The sequence below is a fragment of the Mirounga leonina genome, unplaced genomic scaffold (genome assembly GCF_011800145.1).
Source record: "Mirounga leonina isolate KUSES-001 unplaced genomic scaffold, KU_Mleo_1.0 Mir_151, whole genome shotgun sequence".
Classification (NCBI taxonomy): Eukaryota; Metazoa; Chordata; class Mammalia; order Carnivora; family Phocidae; genus Mirounga; species Mirounga leonina.
In genome coordinates this window covers 55,565,069-55,572,789 of record NW_023270377.1, presented here as the reverse complement: position 1 = coordinate 55,572,789, position 7,721 = coordinate 55,565,069, and the positions used below count along the sequence as shown (strand labels likewise).

At 42.2% G+C, this 7,721-nt stretch overlaps 1 pseudogene; it reads left to right on the top strand.

Annotated features, from left to right (window-relative positions):
* Positions 1 to 1,822: 1,822 nt before the first annotated feature.
* LOC118012678 lies at positions 1,823 to 3,541 on the top strand (annotated as a pseudogene).
* The last annotated feature ends 4,180 nt before the right edge of the window (positions 3,542 to 7,721 follow it).

Genomic DNA, 7,721 nt, shown 5'->3' with positions numbered 1-7,721 from the left:
AGCCACCCTGGGGACCCCATGTTTTAGTCAATTTTAATATTGTACTCTGGTAGATTAAAGACAGCCACAGATTTTTTGCTACCCCTCCCCTAGAGTCTGAGCTGACCTCAGTAACCTGCATGACCTATAAAATACAGCAGAAGTGAGGTCATGGGACTTCTGAAGCTAAGCATAAGGAGCCTTACAGCTTCCGCCTGGATGTCTTGAAATCCTCTCTGAACACCACGAGCTGTTATGTAAAAGGCCCAAATATACAACTTAACAACAACAAAATAACCCAATTCAAAAATGGGCAAAGGACTTGAATAAACATTTCTCCAAATAAAACATATAAATGTCCAATAAGCATCAAAAGATGCTCAATATCACCAGTCATTAGGAAAATACATATCAAAACCATAAGGCACCACTTTACACCCATTAGGATGATTATTATTTTTAAAAAACAGAAAACAAAGTATGTTGGTGAAGCTGTGTCGAGATTGGAACACTCATGTGTTGCTGACAGAAGTATAAAATTGGTGCAGCTGCTATGGAAAACAGTTTGGTGGCTCCTCAAAAGGCTAAATAAAGAATGACCGTACGATCCAGCAATTCTATTCCTAGGTATATCCCCAGAGGAATTGAAAGCAGGGACTTGAAGAGATAATTTGTATACCCATGTTCATTGCAGCATTATTCACAATAGCCAAAAGGTGGAAACAACCCAAGTGTCCGTCAACAGATGAAGGCATAAACAAAATGTGGTATGTATACAATGGAATATTATTCAGCCTTAAAAAGAAATGAGATTCTGACACATGCTAAAACATAGATGAACCTTCATTATGCTAAATGAACTAAGCCAGACACAAATATGATGTATCTAGAATAGGCAGATTCCTAGAGACAGAAAGTAGATTAGAGGCTACCATGGGCTGGGAAGGAGGTGGATTGGGGGGTTATTCCTTAGTGGACACAGGGTTTCTGCTTGGGGCTATGAAAACATTTTGGAACTAGACAGATGATTTACTACACTGAGAACTGACTTCATGCCACTGAACTGAAACTTTAAAATGGTTAAAATGGTAAATTGTATGTTATGTACATTTTACCACAAGAAAAAAAATGACAGCCTATACCGTATATTAAAAAAGAAAAGAAGGAGGAAGAGGAGAAGGAGAAGAAAAAGAAGGTCGTCCTAGACCTAATACCTTGAGACTGTCACTGGAGAGGCCACGTGTAGGTGATCTGGTTAACAGACCAAGATGATCCTGACCTTCCAACCATCCTGCAGGAGCCAAACATGTGAGTGGACCTGTCTTAGGCCCTCCAGAGCAGCCTAACCTCCAGCTGATTACCTCTGAGTGACCTCATGGAGCATCACTGAGAACTGAGGAATCACCCATCTGAGCCCTGCTCCTAAAAAGTAGAGACATGTGTTAGGCTCCTGGGTTTCAGAATTATCTGTCACACAGCAATAGTCTGTAATCCCTCTACTGTGTGTAAGTGGGTTGACCTGACAGTTCCTAAGTTGGAAATAGGAGAGTGGTATCAGTAAACACATCACTCAGTCAAGTTTTAGGAGGTTTGGACAAGTATTTGGATGGTGGTCCAACATGGGTCTCCCTCACCTAGGGCAGAGGCAACAACAAAATGCCTTAAACAGTGTATCCTAGGTTGCTAGTAAACATCCTTTATAGACAAAGGCCAATTCAGTCATAAATTAAAAAGTTTACAGACTGCATTTGGTTTTCATTCAAAATGAAGTTACTTTTATTAAGTCCCACAGGAGGAATTGAATGTCATAAAAAGTAACATTATTCCCTTTACTAAAATGACAATGAGGAAAGTGATAGTTTTTTCCACACAAAAATATTACTATTTGGTAATATTTCAGAATTGTGAAAGCTGCTTTCAATCTTTTGTCCTAAAAGTGGAAGGTTAGTAGACTTCATTGCCTGTGTACCAAGAGATGCTCCCCAATGCCCCAGTGAAGAGGGGTGTCTCTCTTTGAGGCAAATATGGATACTACTACTCAGATATGATGAACAGTATGTTAGAACGGATTACAGGAGAACTGTGTTCTTTATTCACCTCTACCCACCATGTAGCATGGACAGGACACATGTCCTCTCTGGAAGTCAGTTCCCTTATCCACAAAAAGGGAATATTTTGGTTGCACACCAGAATTAGCAGCCTAAGATATGATCCTTAAAAGCCTGATGCCCTGGCTGCACCCCAGGCCAGTTACATCAGAATCTTTGTGAGTAGGACTCGGTCCTCAGGGCTTTTTTTAGAATTTGCAATACAAGTTTAAATACAACAGAACTTAAAATGGTTAAATTGGTAAATTGTATGTTATGTACATTTTACCACAAGAAAAAAAAATGACAGCCTATACCATATATTAAAAAAGAAAAGAAGGAGGAAGAGGAGAAGGAAAAGAAAAAGACATGCTAAAACATAGATGAACCTTCATTATGCTAAATGAACTAAGCCAGACACAAATATGATGTATCATATTTCCACTACAAAGTCAAGGTTGGGAACCACTGAGATGGAGGAATGAAGCATAGAGAAATTTTTTAAATGTCCATCCAACTATAAAATTTGCATAGCCTAGCTATTTTATCAGCACACTGGAAGAAGACAGCCTTCTTTTCTTTCCTTTTTAAAGATTTTATCTTCAGGTAATCTCTATACCCAATGTGGGGCTCGAACTCACAACCCTGAGGTCAAGAGTGGCACACTCTTCCGACTGAGCCAGCCAGCTGCCCCAGCAGTCTTCTTTTCACGGCTAGTGCAGCCTGGCTTTGGTCCCACGGAGCATCTGGACTGTGTAGCAACTGCAAAGCTTTGGAAGCTGGATAAACTGACCAGTGTGTTTGCAAGGATGCCCATCCGCCAGTCCTCACAAGCTGAAAGAATATCTTCCTCTTGTCATTTTCCTAAGGAACAGATTTAAGCATGCCCTAACAGAGGACGAAATGAAGATCTGCATGCAGCAGTTCATTAAAATTGATGGCAAGGTCCAAACTGATATAACCTGCCCTACTGGTTTATGGATATTGTCAGCACTGACAAGACTGTAGAGAATTTCCACAGATTGTATGACACCAAGAGTGGCCCAGGAGAGGTTGCGCAAAGTGAGAAAGATCTTTGTGACAACAAAAGGAATCTCTCGTCTGGTGACTCATGATTCTCACACCATCACTACGCTGGGTCCCTCATCAAGGGAACACCATTCAGATTGATTTGGAGACTGGTAAGATTAGCAACTTCATCAAGTTTGACACGGGTGAACTGTGTATGTGACTGGAGGTGCTAACCTGGGAAGAATTGGTGTGACCACCAATAAAAAGAGACACCCTGGTTCTTTTGATGTGGTTCATGTGAAAGATGTCAGTGGCAACAGCTTTGTTACCCAACTCCCCAACATTTTTGTTATTGGCAAAGGCAACGAAACATAGATTTCTCTTCCCCAAGGAAAAGCTCTCCACCTCACCATTGCTGAAGAGAGAGAGGCAAGAGACTGGTGGCCAAACACAGCAGTGGGTGAAATGATTTCTAGGTGACATGAATGGAAGAGTCTTGGTATTTAATTAAAGATAATACAGCATAAATAAATATTGTATAAACTGATACCCAAAAATGTTATCATTCCATTAATAAATATTTATCACATGCTATTTTCCAGGCATTCTGCTTGACAGGACAGATACCAAGAGAAGTTCAGCATTCTAAGTATTGGGTAAGTCGGGGTGGGGGCAGGGAAAGACCTAAAAGAAATACAGATAGGATTCAGTCTCAAGTCAAGTGAAGAAATGGAGTGATCAGTTCTCCTTGGAGGAGGGAAAAGAGACTCAAAGAAGAAATACCTTGAGCCAAGTCTTTAAGAATGATTTGGTAACTTAACAAAGGTAAGGTACAGGTAATGGAGGGTAAAGGAAGGACATCTCCAGCTGTCCAGCACCCTCGTGTCTAACCTCTACATATAAAGCTGTTGATGTACTGAAGGAGGAGCCTCTGTTTTGGTTAATTCTGTGACATCAGTGAACCTAAAAGGGCTTGACTTATGAAGAAAAGAATGGCTCAAAGGCAGTCTGATAATACAGCTAATAATAAACAGCTGCCATTTGTGAGGTGCAACCAGGGGCCAGCATGGGCTAAGCATACGGTATTCATAAGCTCAGTGACTTCTTCTTTTTAAGATTTATTTATTTATTTTAGAGAGCAAGAAAGAGAGAGCATGAGTGGGAAGGGCAGAGGGAGAGGGAGAGAGAATCTCAAGCAGACTCCCCGCTGAGTGCGGAGCCCGACGTGGGGCTCAATCTCATGACCCTGAGATCGCGACCCTGAGATCATGACCTGAGCTGAAACCGAGAGTCAGACACTTAACCTGACTGCACCACCCAGGCGCCCCACTTGAGTTCAATGACTTCTAATCACAAACAAGCTGTCTGGAAAGACTCAAGGATCATAATGTGCAGTCATTTGGATTTGTTCTGTGTGGACCTGGGTTAGACAGGATCAGTGGGTGAAAGCCATAGAAAGACAGATTTCAACTCAACCAAGGGATAACTACCAAAGAGGCTGTGCTAAGATGGATGGAATGACTTCTGGACCAAGTAAGTTTTCTGCTTTTTAACTTCAATACTTTCCTTTGTAATAGACAGTCTTTACCCCAAACTATTTAGAGACTAAGAACAAGGGGCAAAGGCAGAATTTAAAGAATTCTGATTCTTTAAGAGTTTGCTATTCCTTATACCCACAGATGTGCCTTTATTTTCTTATTAAGATCAGCGAGCAAAAGAGAAGGGGCGCCTGGGTGGCTCAGTCGTTAAGTGTCTGCCTTTGGCTCACATCATAGTCCCAGGGTCCTGGGATCGAGCCCTGCATCAGACTCCCCGCGCCGCAGGAAGCCTGCTTCTCCCTCTCCCACTCCCCCTGCTTCTGTTCCCTCTCTCGCTGTGTCTCTCTCTGTCAAATAAATAAATAAAGTCTTTAAAAAAAAAAGATCAGAGAGCAAAAAAGAAGATAGGGAGAGAGAAGCTCTTGACTCATAGGTAAAATGCAAGCTGAAGCAGCTAAGTGCATCGAGTCTAGTTGGGATATGCACAAGTAAGTAGTGTTCCTCACAAAACTCTCGAAGTGGTACTCAAAGTTTCTGCAGTGGAGTATGGCTAACTCAAGGCTTATAGTCCCCTCTTCTGGTTGTAGAGCTAGACGGTGCCCAGACTGTCAGTTCCAGCTGGCAGTCCCTTGCCTGGCTGGGTTCCTGTCCCTCGCCATCCATCTATGGGGTCTACCTACCCATTTGCTTTTTACTCTGGGCCTCTTGCTTTGACAGATGGTTTTAACTTCAAATTACAAATAATTTTCTCTCTGGGTACTCGCTCAGTCCCTAACTTATGTTTAACATTTTAGGTAATAGCCTGCCGTTCATCATCTTAAGCAATTTACAGATTTAAATTTACACTGTGTGTGTTTGTGTGTATGTGTATGTAAATACATATGTGTTCTAATACAAATAACTTCCTGCTTCAATATTACCACACACAGCATTCTGAACCACAGGAGAGGAGAAAAGAGGAAGCCTCTAGTCAGCTAAGGGTTCCCCACACTCCTATCACCATCACACCATACTGGAAGGACTCTAAAACCCCACAACTTGCAGAAATGTTGAAGAAGGACCTTCAAGTGTCAGGTAGGTAGTTGAATTCACCTGGAATTGAATTCACCTGTAACTGTAGTTGAATTCACCTGGAATTGTTCTCCCAAGTCTAAAAATCTATGACTCTTTGATAATTAACTTGAGTTGAACTCAGCCTTGAAATGGGACTATTTCCCATATCTGTCTTTTAACCACAAGTTATAAATCATCATGGTTGGCTTACAGTCAGGGGGAGGGAAAGGGAGGATCAGAACCCAAATGAAGTCACCGATTGACTCGTTGCAGCCAAGATTATAAAAATGAAGAAGACATGATTCTATGCTCAGAAAGTTCATAGTCTAGCAGGGGAAACTGAGCCTTTCTAGGTCATATCAGAACAATGTGACAAATAAAGTGATTTTATTTTGTTTTAAAGATTATTTATTTATTTGACAGAGAGAGATACAGCGAGAGAGGGAACACAAGCAGGGGGAGTGGGAGAGGGAGAAGCAGGCTCCCCACTTAGCAGGGAGCCCGATGCAAGGCTTGATCCCAGGACCCTGGGATCATGACCTGAGCCGAAGGCAGACGCTTAACGACTGAGCCACCCAGGTGCCCCAATAAAGTGATTTTAAAAAGATGTGTACACGGTGTCACGAGGCCACAGAGGAGGGGCACCCAGTCTATCTGGGTAGGATGTAGAATTTGGAAATCATCGGGAGGAAGTGATTACTAAAATGGATCTTAAAATAAAAGTAGGACCTTCACTGGCATATAAAGGGAGATACCAGCATTCTGGTGTAATGCTGTGAATGGAGGGAAAAATTCTGCTTTGGGACAGAGACATCAAGGGTGAGAGATGGGGCTAGAGATATAACCAGGGGCCAGACCACAAAGGGCTTAAATGACTCCTTAGGGCATTGGGGCTTTACCTTGTTGAGAGCAAGGAGCCATTGTTAGGTCTTGAGCAAAATGACATCATGAGATGTGCCTTTCAGATAAATCTCTCTGGTATGGCCTTGTAGAAAATTATTTGGGAAGACAAGACAGGAGGCAGGGAATAGTTAGGAGAGCGTTGTAGTAATCCACAGAGGAGATGATAAGTGCCTGAACATGGGTGTTGGTAGTTAGGGGAAGAAATAAAGAGAAATATTACATGGTGAAATTGGGGGGCTCACCAGATGATTGGGCATGGGGAGGGTATCAAATGGGATGGATTAGGGACAACTTCCAGGTATCTACCCTTGAGTGTCACTTCCCCAGTGAGGCCTTTGCTGGCCACCCTATTAAAACTACATCATCCTTACCAGCGTTCCCTACCCCCTTCATTGCTACATCTTTCTCTATAGCTCTCATGCCATATTATATAATTCCATCACCATCTATCTCCCCCCACTAGAATATATGAGGCTCTTCAGGACAGGGATTTTATGGCCATATCACAAACACCTGGAGCAGTCACTGGATCCTACCATGTGCTCAGTCTAGTGTGTGCTGAATGAATGCATGCAAGATGGTGTGCCAAGAAACTGAGAAAAGGGATGTAGGAAGATGAACAGGTCTAGAGAAAAAGTTGCTGAGTTCCGTGTGGAAATTTCTGGATCGCTCCGGGGAAGGCTCTGTAGGAAAAATAAATATAGAGTCTCAGAATGTTAGACCTGATAGATAACCCAGAGACTTTCTATACAGTTCCTTCACCTGGGGAAGAAAGAAACTGAGGTCCAGAAAAGTGAGTGACTTGCCCATGTCAAAATAAACACTGGCTAGATACTAGCACGGCTGGGCTGGACACTCAGGCCTCCTGTTCCCGGCTCCATACCTTTAGTGTTTATGCCTCACGTTGTCTGGTTTCTGCTGACGTGAGAGATGGCGAAAAATCACTTGCCTTTGACCTTCGGCTAGAACTTAACGAAACTGCTAAATGACTGTTTTCTTCCGAGTTAGGTGGGATGCCATTGGAAGATTATTACATAATCTTTATCAGGAAATGAAATCAATAATACATGATAATCCTAAAAATCACTCAGAAATTCCAGTCCTACATATTATACCACCAGAGAAGGACACATATGTGCACCAAAAAAAT